The 20,068-nt window shown below is 36.2% G+C and overlaps 1 long non-coding RNA gene across 2 annotated transcripts in view; it reads right to left on the reverse strand.

Moving 5' to 3' along the window:
* Positions 1–8,874: 8,874 nt before the first annotated feature.
* LOC138701797 (uncharacterized) overlaps positions 8,875–20,068 on the reverse strand; it is a 143,383-nt gene continuing 132,189 nt past the window's right edge. Inside the window, exons 2-3 of one of the 2 annotated variants that reach the window (XR_011332692.1) lie at positions 17,403–17,513; positions 8,875–10,326 (exon numbers count right to left, since the gene is read on the reverse strand). This is a non-coding gene — a long non-coding RNA (uncharacterized lncRNA). The remainder of the gene's footprint in view (positions 10,327–17,402; positions 17,514–20,068) is intronic. The other variant, XR_011332693.1, reaches the window with a different exon arrangement.

The raw sequence follows: 20,068 nt of genomic DNA on the forward strand, positions 1-20,068 counted from the left end.
AGAAAAATTCTCTCCGGCGCCGGGATTTGAACCCGGGTTTTCAGCTCTACACCAAGCCACACCGGATACCCACCCCGGCGTCGGACAGAATCGTCTCAGTTTAAGTTCCAACTCTTGGGTTCTCTCTAGTGGCCGCCCTCTGCACTACGTCATAGATGTCTATGAACGTAGGATTGAAGTCCACACATGTGCTGAGGTGCACTCGTTATGAGTTGGCCGGGATCCGACGGAATAAGCGCCGTCTGAAATCACGAAGTGATTTACGCATATCATATATATATTATTTTAATGTACCGAAGTACATATGATATTTCCATGCAGATATTCTGCGTCATCATACGATGAAAGAGTAATGGAACGGAGAAAAAGTCTCTCCGGCGCCGGGATTTGAACCCGGGTTTTCAGCTCTACGTGCTGATGCTTTATCCACTAAGCCACTGTGTTATTCTACTTATATGGGCGTCAATTTCCGAAATATATATATATATATATATATATATATATATATATATATATATATATATATTGCATAAAGATATATTTTAGTGGTCCCTTCATTTGTAACTTATTGTAAAATGTCCCTAAGACATGAGTCTCTCCCTCAGAAGATAAAAATACCACGCGTTGAAAGATTCAAACTTCCTTCGTGAACTTCCCTCTTAATGCTTTCAATACTTCAAAGTGACATCTAGTGGAGACGAGTGATTGCTATTGTCAGCCCGCATGAATATGATGAATATGACAATGGCAGCGAAAGAAGTTGATAGTCTGGCGACATAAGTGCGGTAGTAGAGGTTAAAGCAGGAAGCGGTAATATTTGTGAGATAGAGCTAAAAATTAGCAAGAAATTACACCACTATTAAACGGCAAAAATAGTTTCTGAATAATGCCATATTTCCTAGTTTTTCTGTAAACTTTGACGTGGTGTTATTTAAAGACACAGCCTATAGTAAATTCTATTTTTGAATGCAAGTCATTTACAAACTCTTGCATTCCGTCAACAATTTTCAAGGTTCAAAGCGGCACCGACGTAAACATTTCGTAATATTCTATTTGGATCATATTACTGTGTTGTCTCTAAGCCTTATACGATAATATACTGTACTCGTGAATATTTTTCTTTTATAACATGGTGTTCTTTGCTAATCCTTGAGTTATCCCTGCTTCGGTAAATGTTGCATCTGCAATTATCATTACATCTGTGAGTACATTCAGTAACAGTATGACATGTACAGTATACTGTATGTGCATATATTTAGAATCCGGATTTCTATGTCTTAACGTAATGCTTTATTCCTGTCTCTACAATTTGAACGTATTATTCTATTCAATGTTGACTGGATTTGGAGTGAAATAGCTGAATATTATTGAACCTGACAACAACAAAATGGGAACTTAAAACATAAAACATTGGTGTATTATGCATATAATATCTTGTATCACAGAAGGGAATATTATAATTTTAATAAATTACTTTCTCAGTCGATTTATGAGCTATAGTCAATTTATGGCTCATTCGGATTGTTTCATAAAATAAAATTGCTTTTACTTAGGCATTTCGTCGTCTTTTTCACTGCAAATGCCATTTGAGTTCACAGTAATAAAAACTCGAACCTACAGCATGGAGAGCAGTTTATTAGCCACTTAACTAAGAGTTGCTCTGTTAATATTGAATGACAAAGTTGCAAGTGATAGTAGTAGTAGTAGTAGTAGTAATAGTAATAGTAGCAGTAGTAGTAGTAGTAATAGCTAGTAGTAGTAATAATAGCTAGTAGTAGTAGTAGCAGCTAATAGTAGTAGTAGTAGCTAGTAGTAGTAGCAGCTAATGGTAGTAGTAGTAATAGGTAGTAGTAGTATAGTAGTAGCAGCTAATAGTAGTAGTAGCTAATAGTAGTAATAGCTAGTAGTAGTAGTTGAAGCTAATAGTAGTAGTAGTAGCTAATAGTAGTAGTAGCTAATAGTAGTAATAGCTAGTAATAGTGGTGGTGGTGGTAGTAGTAGTAGTAGTAGTAGAAGTAGTAGTAATAGCTAATAGTAGTGGTAATAGCAGTAGTAGTAGTGGTGGTAGTAGTAGTAGTAGTAGTAGTGGTGGTAGTAGTAGTACTAGCTAATAGTAGTAATAGCTAGTAGCAGTAATAGCTAATAGTAGTAATAGCTGGTAGTAGTAATAGCTGGTAGTAGTAATAGCTAGTAGTAGTAATAGCTGGTAGTAGTAATAGCTAGTAGTAGTGATAGTAGTAATAGCTAGTAGTGGTAGTAATAGCTAATAATAGTAATATCTAGTAGTAGTAGTGGTAGTAGTAGTAGAAGTAGTAGTAATAGCTAATAGTAGTGGTAATGGTAGTAGTAGTGGTAGTAGTAGTACCAGCTAGTAGTAGTAATAGCTGGTAGTAGTAATAGCTAATAGTAGTAATAGCTAGTAGTAGTGATAGTAGTAATAGCTAATAATAGTAATATCTAGTAGTAGTAGTAGTAATAGTAGTAGCAGCTAGTAGTAGTAGTAGTACTTTATCGCCCACATAAGACTGCACCTTTGGTTCCCTAACCGGAAATAAGAACCCATATTGTAACGGCCAGTAATAAAAACCTTTGTGAAATATAATTTCACATTGATAGCACCTTAAACAAAATTTTAAATTGCGAATTCGTTACATCACGTTAAACCCGCATATACACTGTTTGTTTTATTGTACCCAGAGATACAAGGAAAAATTCAGGAAGAAGAGGATATGCAGTTCCTTTGCTGTAACTGGAGCGAATCTCCTTGCACGTCTTTCAGAAAGGTATCAATTCTCGGAACATTGCCTTCGTTCTGTTTACATTGCGCACGTCACAAAGATAGATTCATATAATTGCCAAGAGTCATCCACATTGTGTGCCTTACTTTTTCCGTATTTACACAAGTTCGCTGTGATGTTTCTCGTACCACGATGTGTGACTAAGAGAGATCTGTTACGCTGGTTTTAAACATACCTGAGTAACTGTAGAGTACACTGGAATCAAAAAATGGCTTTTGAGAGCTCTCATCGCAGTGTTTATATTACTTAGGCCTACAGTTGTCATTAAATTATTTTTCATATACAGTATGTGTAAGCGCTGCTGACATTTTTAGTGTATTTCTCTGAAAGCTGCATCAACGATGACGAGAGGGAAAGAACGTTCAATCAATGTTCACGACTATAGCAGATTCAGTTTTTTTTAATTAATTAATTAATTCATTCATTTATTCATTCAGTGTTCTGCCCAAGGGCAGATCTTTCACTGCAAACCCAACTTTCTCCAATCTTTCCTATTTTCTGCCTTTCTCTCTACCTCCTCATATGATCCATATATCTAAATATCGTCTATCATCTGATATCTTCTTCTCCCCCGAACTCTTTTCCCGTTCACCATTCCTTCCAGTGCATCCTTCAGTGGGCAGTTTCTTCTCAGCCAGTTACCCAAACAATTCCTTTTCCTCTTCCTGATCATTTTCAGCATCATTCTTTCTTCACCCACTCTTTCTAACACAGCTTCATTTCTTTCATCAGGCCATGTTTGCAGTTTTTCTTGGGAAATATAAATACGTTAGCTTCCCGTTGCTTTCACCACTCACCCTTTCGGATCTTAAAAGATCTCAGAGGATCCCAGCGTGGAGGTGAGGAGAGTTGATTTTACTAATTAGACTCTCCGGACTTCACCGAAATTCACCGCAATGGTTAAATATCAGTTCTATCTGCGTTTTTGATCCGATCAGAGATTAGGAAATCCCAATTAACCTTTGCCCCCCCCCATTTTATTATATGAGGTATTATTAGTTTAAATTATGGTTCATTAATAATAAAATCATGGGACTTTTTAATTTTACGATTCATGAATAAATTCAAAGTTATGTTTATTCACTTTCGGCATGGTACAACTACTGGGTATTATTGAGCCTACATGAAAAGCTCCATATTAAAGTCTTTTCACGTGTTAATATTAGAAGTAATAGTCCAATAAATATTAGAAGAGTAACAGCTTCGTTATTCCTTTAAAACATTTGTATAATATTATAGAAGGCATATTTATAATGCAGAGAGCCGTTTGAAAACATAAATTCTGCCTTATGAAGTCCGTTGCTTATCAGTTTTATGGAATAATATAATTTCTGTGACAGGTTTCTAAAAAGACACTGAATCAATCTAGTGATGAGACTGTCACTTTTAGCTCTTTATGTAGACTTGATATGACATTTTCTCCATTTGAGATGTAGATTTAACAGTTATCCCGCTGCGACAGGACTTTGTTGCCTGGTTAGTTGTACTGTATCGCGGGAATGTGAGGCTGAGGATGAGTAAGAGATAAAATGAGCTGCATTACATCTCCTTAGAATAGTTTTATTATAAACCATTTATAAACTGGAAAAGGAAGAAACTTCAGCATACAGAGTTTATATTTCAAAGCTAACGTCACCGATTATTTATCAACCATGATTCCTGAACGTTTGTCGTAAGCACATTATTTTTCCACGAAGATATTCAGCTGGTATTCGAAAACTTTCTCATATCGTAAGAATATTTTATTATTAAACTCCTTTTGTCTCGACCGTGGTGTACGCAACAGCAAGACGCAATATAAATGTCAGTGGAAGCCCGGAAAAGTTCCGCTGCTTGAGTGTCGCAACGTCCCTATGTGCGGTTTAAATTGTCCAAGTAGGTAAGAAAACTGCCTTCACAAGGGCGAAAGCACCTTATTTTTTTCTCGTAGTTATTTAAAAATTCGGATTTTTCAAGAACTAACTCTCCATGAAACTGTTGCTTGCGCTTCCAAATAGGAATTAATCTGTTGTCCGTGAATCACAGCTTTAAATTCCTTACATTGCTCGCTTCGTTATTCATAGTGTAACTAGTTCCAACACCGCATTCGCATGACTGCTAAAGCGACTAAAGGAGGTGAGATACTTTAAATGTTACAATCATCCTGCGTTACAATTGATTCCACGTTGTTGTACTCTGATAAACGTAGAAAAATTTCGTGTGACGCAACGTTAGCCGAACTGGTGGAACGTCATATTTCAACTCTGGTAATCCAAGTTCGAATCCCGGCCTGTCCAAGCGGAATTTGTGGTGGAAAAAGACGGTGCTTGGTGTTAGGTTTTCGCGGGGTACTCTCGTTTCTCCTACTGACATTTTACTATTACTGCTGTCATAATGTTTCTTCATCATGCGGTGTTATGTATGTTATGCACTGTAGTTCACCTTCCATGATTCACCGAGGGCAATGCCTATAACGACAGAAAGAATTACAATTTCGGCGCGTCACTCCTACATGGGGATTCTTGAATGAATGACACAAAGTCAAGTACCCTCCAGTCAATGAAAGAAGTGACAAGGGATTTGTAGGATTCCTGTAATCGTGTGGAACGTTTATGTTCCCGATTGGGTGTTATTGTGATATTTAGATGTTTAAGGAGTTGGTTCTTCTTTATACGGCGGTTGCTGTCGTCTGCGATACAACGAACTTTTCTGTTGATTTTCGAGTTCGTCATTTTTTCCGGTTATTATATGCTTATTTAAGTTGTGTTAACTCTCGCTAGTGGTTTTATACTTTATTTTATCCGTCTTAGTATTTATTTTATAATAGTAAATATTTTTGTTTTATCACTATTATTATTATTATTATTATTATTATTATTATTATTAATGAATTATTTTGTATTACAATCTTTGTACCATTTCTGTCACGATTATTCTGTTATTATTATTATTATTATTATTATTATTATTATTATTATTATTGTTACTATTATTTCTATCATCAGCATTATTATTTGATCCCTGTAAAATTTATGTAGACTACTGGACTCTACCCGAGCACGAGCATATGCTCATTTCGGGTATCTATTAATATGTATTCATTTCAAATGTAAATTGTAAATAAATTTGAATTTGAATTTGTAAATAAATTTATAAGGGTTGTGAATAAGATTAAGGGTGAAATAAATTTATTGCAATTTATGTGTTGTTATTAGTAGTGCCGTTTCAACGCAAGAACGAATCCTGCGGCCGAAGGGACTTCGGGTTATAATGGGGCCTCGAAATGATGACAATAACAATAAATATAAGGTTAGATCAAGTATTAATTTTTAGAGTGAACTTTATTTACCCAACAATAACGATATTACTTGTTGTTGTCTTTCTGTCGTCCCTGCTTCGACACTGTACCGGCATCTCTGTCGCTATGTTTCACAAGCAAACTTTCTCATGGGGGCAGATAAAAAAGTTAATTTTTTCTTCCATCATGTTAATAATGTCAAAACAAGATGTGCTTACAAATTTTGGCCACTCAAGCGCAATTACGAGGACCTCCAAAAAGTAAGTTTCCCTGGAACCGTTTACAGAAAGAAAACACAATTTCATGTAAAGATTTATTGGAACAGATGCAGATATTGTTGAGCTATTTTTCAACATATTCGCCACCGAAAATGAGATATTTGTCATATAGTGAGATCAACTTTTGTATCCCATGTCGTAGAAGTCTGGGATCGAAACCAGTGTGTGACAGCCGTCTGCATGTCTCTGTTGAAGACACGGTATGATAAATGTCTCAGTTCGGGTGGGGAATGTGTTGAAAAATAGCTCAACAATTACTGTATCTTTTCCAACAAATCTTTCCATGAAATTTTGTTTTCTTTCTGTAAACGACCTCAGGGAAACTTACTTTCTGGGAGCCCTAGTAATTGCGCCCGAGTGGCCAAAATTTGTATAAGCACTCGTTTTGTAATTTTAAAACATGGTGGAAGAAAAAAAATAACTTTTTTATCTGTCTCATGAGAACGTTTGTTTGTCAGCTAGAGTGCCTGTGTATAAACCAGGAACTCTAGGCTTGGCAAGTCTGCTGCCATTCATTTATATTGCATGCTCTTTCACTCTCATCTTACAACCATTACAATTGACGTGTCAATGGAGCAATTCAAATAATTTATATTTCAATAACCATTTTTATATATTATATTATATTATACCAAATCTATGCCAGATTCCTGTATACATTTATGATATACGTATATTAGAGTACCGTAAACTGGGGTTACTTTGAACACACAGGAAACTTTGAACATTTTTTTCAGAAAATCATATTTAGGTTTCTAGATGTTACACTTGTTAGATTGAGGTAAATTTGGTATGAGAATGATTTTTATGATAATTTACCTCCATCTATAACAATGCAGCATGTAGAAACCTAAATATGATTTTCTGAAAAAAATGTTCAAAGTTTCCTCTGTGTTCAAAGTAATCCCAGTTTACGGTATTATATAAGGTATGATAATAGATGGATAGGAACACTATTTGTCCCGGCTCGTACATCAAGGATAAGGTAAAGACGGAACTGTTAAGATTTTGTTTGTACAACAAAGTTTGAATTGAAAAAAAGGACCACAAGAGCGTGCTCGTTAGCACTTTTTTACTCGCATGACGAGAGCACCAAATGAGATTAAAAGAGCACTATCGTGCTCACAAGCAACAGGTTGAGTTAAGGTCTAAAACAGATTGCCAATCTTGAATTCATATGTATCTTGAAAACTTACAATATAATCAGAAACTGTCCTGTAAGTTTAAATTTAAGCCATGACACTAATGGCACGTCATTGGACAAGACATCTTCCTACTTGTAAGTTTAGAAAAAATGATGAAATATCATAAAAGAGCAGTTTACACATCACTCGATGTTTGCTGTCACTTTATCGTACAGACAGACGTTCTTTCTCGCCTAGACTGGGTAGAATGCTGGTGTCAGTTGATTCACTGCCAAGTAGAGAACATCTGTCCACTCGACGGGAGGGCATATGGCAAGCGAACGAACGAAGCTATAGACAGGTAGCCTGCTGCAGCCATCAGACATAAAAATCATGTACAAAGGACTTTTTTCCATGAATAATTTTCTCCTTAGTGACGTCTGAATCCATCGCTGTCAGCTTAAAAGGTCAGAGATTCCAAGTTTTGTTCACCTGAGGACCAAATTCTGTGATAATTTCACTTTTAGGAAAAAACTGAGTTTTACATGAGAGGTTTTAAGACTTACTAAAACATTTTATGATATTATTACTTTTTTTTTTTACTTGGTAATTTAACGACGCTGTATCAACTACGAGGTTATTTACCGTCGATGGGATTGGTGATAACGGGATGGTATTTGGCGAGATGAGGCCGAAGATTCGCCATAGATTACCTGACATTTGCCTTACGGTTGGGGAAAACCTCGGAAAAACCCAACCAGGTAATCAGCCCAAGCGGGAATCGAACCCGCGCCCGAACGCAACTCCGAATCGGCAGGCAAGTGCCTTAGCCGACAGAGCTACGCCGATGGCTTATTATTACTTAAGTCATATTTTCATTTCAATAGAATTTCAGTGCAACACAACTTGCACGATTTTCTTCCTACGAATTTTTTAAGGTGGTTATTTAACGACGCTGTATCAACTACTAGGTTATTTAGCGTCGATGAGATTGGTGATAGCGAGATGGTATTTGGCGAGATGAGACCGAGGATTCGCCATAGATTACCTAGCATTCACCTTACGGTTGGGGAAAACCTCGGAAAAAAACCAACCACGTAATCAGCCCAAGCGGGTATCGAACCCCCGCCCGAGCGCAACTTCAGACCGGCAGGCGAGCGCCTTAACCGACTGAGCCACGCCGGTGGGTACGAATTTTATGATATCGATAACTAATATTAAAATAAAAAATAGCAAATATGCTTCTATATAGCTACCCGAAATGAAAACTGTAACTTATGACGTGGACGAAGTTTTCACTTGGAACATACTTCATGGAAAGCATCAAGCAAGAGAGATGAATTTTAGGAGGGTTGTTACCCCTAGAAGAAGGGGATTAAAATTCCCTTCCTTTAATAAGTATATTCTCAGAAATCTGTGGGAAGGTTGGTCTTTTGGGAAATTAATTATTTCATACGGTAGTTACTCAGGGACTTAAGTAATTTGTTGGCGTGACGTGTGCTTCTAGGTATATTAGTGTGGTTTATTTCATACACTAACTAGAAACTGGTTAATTAACTTTTATGATATAACATTCGTGCAAAAGCAATTCTATTTCAAATAACTTTTATTTTGTGTGGCTAATGTTCAATACACAGACCTACAACAATTTGTATAATCATACTATTTCTGCTGATTATCATGGAATTCGTTCACACAACTGGAAAAATGACAAAAATTGTTTTTTTTTTTTTTTATTATTTTCTTTGTTGAGTTTAGATTCTTTATCGAGATAAAATGAATTAATGTTGAAAGATTAATGGCGATGTACAGAAAAATTCATTTAAAAAGGAATATAAATATTAAAGAAGAATAACAAATATTTTACTCAAGCGATAAACTAAAGACAAATAAAGGCAAATGAACGTCCCACGTACAGGGAATGAAAAATTTAAGGTTAGCAAAATAAATTTAAATTATAGTGGCACTCATAAATTTAATGAAAAAAGAAATCCAAAGAAACTTTTCATTGGACCAATATGTGTGTATCTAATGCCTACTCACTTCAATTTACGTGATTCGGGTTTCGCATGTTACGGATAGATGGCAGGACTGTGATCCATTTTTCTAGTTGCACACCACTTCGGCGGGCCACGCTGTACATGATTTGTATCTGTGGAGAATTTATGTCTTGTACTAGGGTGAGTGTCAAATATAGAATGGTACAAACAGGCTATGCCTAATGTATAAGGATTATAATTTATGACAATGCTTATGATTACGATTAATTTTACATTAAATTATTTAATATATTTACGTTTCTTTCTTGAGTCTACCTAATCTAACTATAAAAGGAATGACGATATGACACCAGAATTTAGGCGTAATAGGCCCTATTGAAAGTGTGTGGAATACAAAGACGACATATATAAATAATTCGATAGGCGTACTCTATTTTGTACTAGTATTATTAGTTTATTTTAATTGTTTATTTATTGAAATGATGGGAAGAGTGTACAAACCCTTACTTTTTCTAATATTTTTTTTGAACTTTGGTCCATTGTTTTTCGTTCTATAATAGAAAAAACAGCATGTCTTTGTAAGTCTGTTACATAAATTTGTGGCGCGACAGCCTTAGCAGACCTGAACGATCATCTGACCAGTACAAGGGTAACGTGCTGTTAGCATGATGATCCCCCTAGCCGTTATAGCTAGCTTGTGAAACAGAATTTCGCTTCCAAAATCCATCACGATGCGTTGGTACCGGTCTCGGCTGAAATTTCGTGGAAAAATGTCTTCCTCCATGAGACCTCGAACCAGCGCTCATTCCAAGGGACGACGTCTTAGACCACGCAGCTACGGAGCGGGATCTGTAAATAATACAACAACAATTAGGAGTTAATAGAAATGATGGCGTGGACAGTAGGATTCGGAAGGCAAGACAACAGAGTTAATGATGGTTTTCTTATATCTAAGTGCGCAGTGGTGTCATTCTAACTTTTTAACAACGGATTCTCTCCGATAATACAGTAGAGGAGGCAAGACCTGTCCTGTGACCTTATCATGTGTCGTGACTATATCACCAATGGGTATGGAGGGGGAAAATATATCTTAGTCTGAGATGAACTTCCATGTCGATAGATTCGTACGATATTAACCATCATGAAACAAACTCTCTTTCTGACAGCTCATTTTTTCCTCTCACGCGCAGCTCACATGCCAGGTCTTGCCTCCTCATCTATACCTGTAACTACACTATCTACCAAAAAGTAATTGGGCACTGCTTTTGCCTCTTTGGAACCTCGTGGTACCACCTCTTGTTGCTATAACAGCAGCCACCCTGTCAGACTAGTTTGTGTAGGGTATCCACTGGAATGCGTCGCCGTTCCTCTTGCAACATGACACTCAGTTGGACAATGGAAGTTGGCCTCATGTTTCGGTGGCTACTATGCAGTGGTATGCAGACAATAATTTTCACCGGTTGGACTGGCCAGCACAGAGTCCTGATCTCAATCCCATTGAGCACCTTTGGGTAGAATTGGACCGGCGATTGAGGTCTCGGGAGATGCGGCCAACTTCCATTGCCCAACTGAGTGCTATGTTGCAAGAGGAATGGCAACGCATTCCAGTGGATATCCTACACAATCTAGTGGAGAGCATGCCTGACAGGGTGGCTGCTGTTATAGCAACAAGAGGTGGTACCACGAGGTTGTAAAGGAGCGAAAACAGTGCCCAATTACTTTTTGGTAGATAGTATATAAATTTAATAAAGTTAACCCATTTATGACCAAGACTTTTTTTTGTTGAATATTTTCATAATTTTCGCACCGCCACATGAAACTGAAATGGAAGTTAATTATTGTGCTGCAGGCTCCTTTGATTCTTCTAGTATACACAACAATGAAATAAAAGTTAATTTTATAATTCATTCCTTTGCATTTTTGCAGAAAAATAACTAATGCAGACTGTTGCGAAAACGCAACACTAGGCAGATATGATAAAAATATTAAGTAAGATAATAATAAGGGGCTACAAATAAACTGCAATGGAATATGCTATTGTAGAATTTTGTGTAGAGTAATTTACAGACTGTCAAATGATGACTGGTCTTTTACGAAAACACTCGTATTTTCCCTGGACCGAAAACACAATATGGTGTTGCTGTGAAGTGGCGGTGATGTACTGAACATTCAAGCCTACTAGCTTACAAATTTAACTTTCCACCGGTTCATAAACATATCTGGATTCGTTGGCAAATAAACTATCTCGAAGATTTAATCTATTATTTCTATCGAGGAGAAGTTTAGATGCTCTTTTATTTGTTAGCGTCGTACATTCTGACTTCCCTTGTGCGTGTCTCAGCTATACGTAGGTAGGCCTATACATAAACCCTACAGAAAATTTGAGTTTTGCTTTTTGTTACATTTCTCTGGAAGGACTTTGCGATTCTCCGTACTTGGAGGATGGATTTCGTAAATTGGACGCTCTAATGAACAGACTAGCTATACGGCAGGAACGATCTTGGAGCGCAGTTAACGAATGTTTGGAGGCAATGTTCGATGGAAAAAAAATCACTGAAGCTTTATGCGCCACATACGAGCGGAAGAAATAAAAAATGAATTCATACCAGACAAAGTTTAGAGCTTTTAAACTTATCCTTACGGAATTATGCCGGATAAGCAAGTTACAAACTTGTTTGTTAATTTCATATGTGTGGTAACATTAAGATAGGCTACATGATTCGTATGCGTAAGCGGAAAGCGGAAAATAGGAAAGATTGAAGAATGCTGGGTTTGCAGTGGAAGACCTGTTCTTGGGCAGAAAACTATGAATGAACGTGTGAATAAAACATATTCAAAATTATATTAGTCTAATTATAAGTCAAATTTTACATACGTTTTAAAAATTACGAAATATTTGAGCTTCTTGCAGTGTTTCCGAATTGTATTTTCAGTGTTATAAGTTTACTTGATAAGCAATCTGCAAGCCGTAACTTATGTAATAATTATGACAATACGCGATTGTGAGGAATCTGATGAACAACCTCAGATATGGCTTTCAGTTATGCTTTAGTCACGCTTGCATTTTGTTCCAGTTTTTAACAGACGACGTCTCGACTTTGTAAGTCAAAATAAATATTGTCTGGTACGGCAGCACTGATCCTCGCCAAGTAACCTACTTATATAACAATTGGCTCTCACACGCAAAGCACCATTCTTTTGTCACATCATTAGCACCACATCAATTAACAGCATGACATTTAAAAACAGGTACAAGAAACTGTGCTGTGAGAAAAGTACCCGGTAGTCTTATAATTGCGGAGAACGACGCACGCTTGTAAAATTATCTATGTGTCACAGTCTAGGGATTCATGTTTGATTCTCGGTTATAGCACAGTCTAGTATATACAGTCACGAAGCTTGAGTTGTGAGGGTGCTAAGAACAATAGACTGTGCTGGTACTATTTCGCATTGTCTGTAATGAGGCGATATTAGCGATCCTAGTGATGAGCAACTATCTATGGATGCATATTTACAACGTATTGAGCTTCGTGACTGTATATATTAGTCTGTGGTTATAGCTATAATTTTGTTGTTTTTTCTCTATATCTCTGTGTGTTTTTGTTTTTCTTTTTATAATTCATATTAAGAAAAGAAATTTTGAGGACATTCATGTGTATAGGGTAGAGTAGCATAAATCGCATCGCTTCCTAAATGGCACCACTGCTGTTTTAAAGGAAGTTACTGTACTAGTGTGGCATCTAGTGATATTGTTACAATCTACCATATGAACTTCCACCATGTCACTTGATTTCTGCCACTTCTTAGTTTCTGCAGCGTGGAGATAGTGTATCTAATATAATCGCTCAGGTGGATGTATATTTAGCTAACATTTTGTAACTAAATAACGGATTTGTATGCTAAGGAATCCATAATCTTAAGATGTTATTGGTTTAAAGAAATAATAAAGAACATTTAACTTTGTACGATTTTCGAACATGTGGTGATTATAGGCTAGAATGAAGGAAATAATAATTTATGACACAGTTTCTCAATTCGCACCACTTTGTAGGTGCCTAATTCGCACCGGTGCGATATGAGCAACTGTAGCAATTCTAGTCGTATGAAAGAAGTCCCCAAAAATTTTAGCTGAACGAGGAATGCATCAGGTGGGTGCAATATCAAGTGGTGAAAAGGGCGTTAGTATAACAAATGTGTGTTGTACAAGCGCACCAGGCATTTTTTGCCACCTATGATAATTTTTAAACGTCAAACAGTCCATCCTACATTATCAGCTGGTGCTCCTCCAGGATCGTTAGTTGTTTGCTCTGAGCCAGTGAACTATTTGTCGAATAGTCACACATTTTATTTGCCACTCAAACCTGCCATAGAAAAAAGTTCTGCTTCTGTATGTCCACCTATACGACCATTCCAAAAATTTAGAAGCTAAAGGTGACGCAGTTTACAGTCTGAACTGCCTGGTGAAGAATATGACAAATGTGTAACAATAAAAAAAGCATTCAGGCAGTTTAAATGTTAGGTAATTTATGCTCTATTTTTCACTTTCATTTGAAGATGCATCACTCTCTTTCATTAATTTCAATTAACTTGTAATTTGCATTTATGACATTATTCATATTAAATACTGTTCATTATGTTCAATATTAACAGCTTTCGTTTATCCTGTTCCCTGCAGATAAAGAGGTGCGATTTAAGAAACGGCAGGTGCTATTTAGGAAACTAGTTGCCTAAATGGCACCACTGATAAGTGTTTCGAAAATGTCATTCTAATTAAAAAATATTCAATCAAATTCAAGGATTCTTTTTTAAATGGAAAGTAAATGTTCTGGGAATATATCTATGTAAAGGAATGCAGAAAATAAAAGCTGTATTGTTCAATAAAAATTATAAATGCTAAAGTGGTGCGATATAGGCAACTTTACCCTACATTTTATAGATAATCAAAGATATTCTGAAGGAATATTATGCCTATACCAAATGTACATCGTCTCCACGCTCTCATAATTTCGTGACACACCTGTAATAGGGTATTACATCGCAAACTTCGGCAAGGGATGAAAATGTAAAATATTGATCATGTATGAAATGGTCAAACCAAAGATGCCGCCATTCTTATCGAGCCACGAGATTATTTTCTTGACATTCAGAGCGTTGGGTTTCCCCCGTTAGATTTTCCTCTAAGCCTGGCGCAGGAGACAATGCGTGGGTTTTCCTTACTAATTATTTGTACTAAAACCGGCGACACAGTTCTGTTGGCACTTGACATTGTCAGTCTCTATACATAAAAGTAAACACAATTATGTGAGTTTACCAATTAAAATTATACTTTTCTTTATAATTGTATTGTAAATTAATTTGATGGCATAGTTATGTAATTTTATCACAAGATACGGTTGGTGCAATCTCTCAACCACTAGTAGAATATTTATGGCAATTAAAACAGTGTTCATGTACAACTAAGCCATGTCGATTAAGTTAATAAAATATATTACCAGTCTTCTTCAATGCATGCAACATTTTTTTAACTTAACTGTAATATTATGAGGCAATTTATTCACAGCCAGAATAATAAATTGTTTCTTCCCCTTCAGTTTACGGTGGAGACAGAGTCTAAAACATGATGAATAACAGAGTACATGCAGCTGTCATACATACAACAGAAATTTTAGGATAGTGATGTCATCCATTTTAACAATGTATAATTAATACCGTGACATTACAACGACAGAAGACCCATGTCTACATTTGAAATATATTTGCTTCAATAAATGCGACAGGATAGTTAAACAGTGTACTATTAAGAAAGCGAAATCAAGTTCTATAATTATCTAGAACTGCTATTCGTAATATTATTATACAGGGTGATCCGTTTGGGTATGGATAAAATAAAAGTATCGTAAAACATTTACTACTGAACTTTATTTGTTGAAACTTTGTGCATACAACATTGAAAGATGGGAGATTCCTCAGAGCTCAACATGACCCCCATTGCACACCCTGCACAACTCATATCGGTGATGGAATTCAGCCCATGTCCGTTGTAACATAAGAAGGGGTGATTTGTTGAAAAGCTTGAGTAATTTTTACTGTACACGAAGAAGTCAGGAATGGTTAGATCTGGGGAGTTTGGGGACCAAACCAAGAGATAGCTGCTTCTCGTACTGGATTTCGCCTGCGACCTCCTGCATGTTTTTAATACAACTTGTTTCTACATAATGTTCGATACCACAACTTTATGGAATCTTATTTAGGTACATTACGCACACCATACTCACGTCGAAATTCCCTTTGAACTCTTTTAACACTCAAATTTAGCATACCGAAGAACACATTGTGCCCGCTGTTGATTGTAGTAGCCATTTTAATCATCTACGATTTTAATTTGTCCTTTCACATTACGTATTGTTGATTGTCATATATGGAAACGCCCATCTTTTAATCATAATATAACCGGCAAGAAATTTTTCCTACTATCATAATAGCTTTATAATAATAAATTAATATTATCCATACCCAAACGGATCAGAATGTATTATTACATGTGTAGTCCCGAGACGTAACTAGATTTGAATTGAACTGAATTTATATTAGGGAGGGGGCACTACAACCCAGCACTGCAACCTTATTAGATCTATTGCGATGACTCTCAAGCTTGGCGCATTCCAACCACATCGGCTGATCACACTAAGGTTCGCAGCGCACCCAGGAACCCAAGTTCCTAGAATGCAACCCGCACGTCCCTTGGCCAGTCCTCCCCATGCGTCGCCAACCGGCATTCGGGGAATGCTATATAGAGTGTCCCAATAGTCTCCATACGTAGGGAATATCAGTTCAAAATATAAATGTCACATAATATGCTCAATATAACGACTTTCGAGAGTCAGGCACAGATCGGTGAATGTTTCCAATGCAAAAGCTGCAACATGTTTGTCATCACATGACAGGCATCGACGATAAAGACTTGCAGATGAAGAGTGTTGGGGGAAACCAGAAATGTCCATTTTTTTAGCGATTTTATGGCATACAGCGCATTTTATAGGTGGCAACTGAGACTAAAGAACTGTCCAAACACAGAAGAAAAATTATAAGTGGAAATGTTTCGTGTAAGGTAATGTTGGACATTTGATACACTGATTAAAAACCAGGAATGTTAAGATATTAAAACTTGTTTTTCTCGATAATGATGTTTTGTGATATTCCCTGTTTTCTCCCGACACTTTTAAGATGTTGAGAATCCCGGTTTTCTCCTAGTATACCTATGATTTAAAATGCCCTAGAGGTAAAAATCAAGGGATGTGAGATCTGGGGAGCGGGTTGACCACATTGAGCATACTATGTGATATTTTTAATTTGAACTTACATTTCCTATATGTGGAGACTTTTGGGACACTTTGTAGAATGATGACGGAATGGAGAGAATAATTCTGAAACGGAAACTGAATAAGTAAGTTGATGATTAAATCGTCAACATCTCGGCAACCTGGCGTCGCAAGGAAGCGTTCTTATCATCTCTGAATTCCTCTCAACGTGCTGGGGGCAAAGTAATTCACAAAAAGGCAGTCTGCGAAAAAAGTTAATTTCCGTCCAAAAGAGGCAAGAGTTTTAAAGTTCCCATCCCTCATTACGGCAATACCTCCCGCTGGAAGAAAGTTGCATGGGCGCAGACAATAACATGGCGTATGGGTCCTCGATCCCTAGCCATAAGAGTGTCGCTCAGTTTACGATGGCTGAGCCAGGAAGACCCCGGAAATTTCTAGGAAAGCTTGAAAATCGAGTGTCTCGAGAGGATTTCTCTCTTTCAATAAATGAATTAATATTGGCCCCTGGGACAAATCTGGCATATTTCATGTATCCCTGTGTCGCAATACAGCTTCCAGTACGGTTCGCGTTTCAACCCCCTAATACTCGAAAATAGATATTCTGACCTGGATAATTGTGAGTTGTCTTGCGATTGTCCTGTGATGTCTCTGTGGTGACCTGTTGTACAGATCTCATGATCAGGAGGCCCGCAATATGTAAATGTCTAGTGTTGATGTCTGTAATAGAAAGAAAGAGAGAGAGAGAGAGAGAGAGAGAGAGAGAGAGAGAGGAAGAAAGAAAGAAATAAAGAAAAAAAGGAAAGAAGAAAAGAAAAGAAAGCATAATACATTATTAGATAATATGCATGTATCCTGAATAATAGTTCAAGAAAACAAACTATAAACGATATTATTACAAGTAATATGATAAAGAAACTGAATTGGGAAACGCATAAAATATGTAATAAGTAGGGCCAGGAATTTCATGCATTTGCATATGTTTTTCCATTGTAATTAATTGCTGATTAATTATCTTCACGAATCATCAACATTTAAGCTTATCAAATCAAATTTTATGTTGCATATATTTGCATATTTTTTGCTTTTGTTTTATAAATGCATAATATTTCATGATATTTATATTATTTTTGTATAATTTCATTAAAAGACGATTTTATGTTGCATAAAAATGCATAGTTTGGATTTAAAAAAAGCATCTTACTCTGTTTTTGAAAACTGGTATTGAGTGAAATTATTATAATGATTTTCACCAGAAAAGTATTGAAAGTTTCGCGGCACACCTAGCGAATCTCACGGCACGGCTCTCGATAATAAATCGATGGCTGAGAACCAGTTCCGTCCAACTTTTTATAAGAAAGAAATCTGTGTTCCATTGTGTTTCAGTTCTTGTCTACATAATTATATGAATCGATCAAAATTGTAAATATTCCTCTCCGTAAGGTTGCTATGAAACTATTCAAAATTGTTTCATGAAGTTTTGAATGTCAGGAGCTTAAAATAGCTCTCCTGAAAAAAAAAAAAAAAAATAGTAAAACGGACTTGGAACAGTCTGGTTCTGGGCCATCGAAATGTATCTAAGTTTAATCTAATTTAATTTGACCTATAATGTTATTACATTTATTGCTTATTATATTATTATTATTATTATTATTATTATTATTATTATTATTATTAATTAGTGATATCAAGAAAAATATAATTTTGTTACTGCATATTTATTGGCATATTTTAAAGTTTTTAAAGGCATACTTGCATGCATATTTAGTAGGTTTTTAGAGCAGTGTTCCGCAACCTTTTTCTACTCACGGCACACCCTAGGCAGGTCTAGACTCAACACGGCACACCCTAGGCAGGTCTAGACTCAACACGGCACACCAAAATGTTAATCCCCTCAGAAATATATGATGTTACTCTCCTAATATAATTACGTAATGTAATCAATTTTACTATTATTATTATTATTATTATTATTATTATTATTATTATTATCATCATTATTATTGTTATTATTATTATTATTATTATTATTATTATTATTATTATTATTATTATTACAAAACATATATCGACTCTTGCATTTATTAACAATTTATGAACTTTCATTCGCTGTAGAAAATACACATTTCTATTACAATATTAAAGTAAATAACTCTATTCATACTTTCAATGTGATACTTGGGCCTGCTTAGCTGCACACATGTGGCTGAATCGTTGACAGTGCAAGCCTAATTTATTCTTCATCGATGGATTTGAGTCTCTCCCTCTTTAATATTTTAATTTCGGTTAACGTCGAGAAGCCCAGTTCACACATATTATGTAGTTGAAAATGGCAATAACATATTAACTGTCATCTCAGAGGTAGCCGGGTTTTCAGTCCTTATTGACAACCAAAATGTTTCCAAAGGCACTTCGAGAAGTTCTAATTTCAATATTCTTATGTAGGAGGAGTGCCGCGTGCTCTGATCCCATTTCCTGACATAAAACAGAAAAAAAAAGCATATTTAGGGACCGCGATTTGATGAAGCTCACGACTTTTACTATTTTGTCCATCACAATGTTCAGAGGAGATGGTAAAACAATGGCTTCGCGGTAAATGAGGCAATGGTTATGATATAGGCCTACTTCACGTACTTTAGCCATGAATTCTTTCACTCGGCCTGTCATAGAAGCGCCTCCATCTTTAAAACACTAATGCAATCTTCCCATGTTAATTCATTACGGACCACATATTCATTAGTTGTACGAAACATTTCTTCATTGGTTGTTCGCTCGGATAGTTTGCACAAAAAAATTGCAATTACATCAGCATCAATGTAAAAAATGTAGGAAAGAAGTTGTGCATGACCGCTAATATCGGTGGACTCGTCGATATGAAGTGAGAACTTCTGACTGCTCTTTATTCTAGCCTTCATAATGTCCTGGATGTCATTGGCCATGTCACTAACTGGGCGGTTAATTGTGTCAGCAGAAAGAGGAATTTAATTTTAATTAATTTTATTAATTTCTTACAATAATAGGTAAAAGTTCGCGTCACATCTTTCACCTTGTGGAGGCACATCGGTTGCGGAACACTGTTTTAGAGCATGAACTTCCTGGCCCTAGTAATGAGAATGTGTCAACTTCGTGATACTCATTTTCTTAACGGCAGTTCATCGTGATTATTATTCATACGGTTTAATAAATCCTGAAGCTTCGGCGCCTGTACAGATTGTCTGAGCTTTATACAGCTTATACTCGTACATATACTTACGAATGGTGGACAAAATAATTTC

This window comes from Periplaneta americana, chromosome 6 (genome assembly GCF_040183065.1).
Source record: "Periplaneta americana isolate PAMFEO1 chromosome 6, P.americana_PAMFEO1_priV1, whole genome shotgun sequence".
Taxonomy (NCBI): domain Eukaryota; kingdom Metazoa; phylum Arthropoda; class Insecta; order Blattodea; family Blattidae; genus Periplaneta; species Periplaneta americana.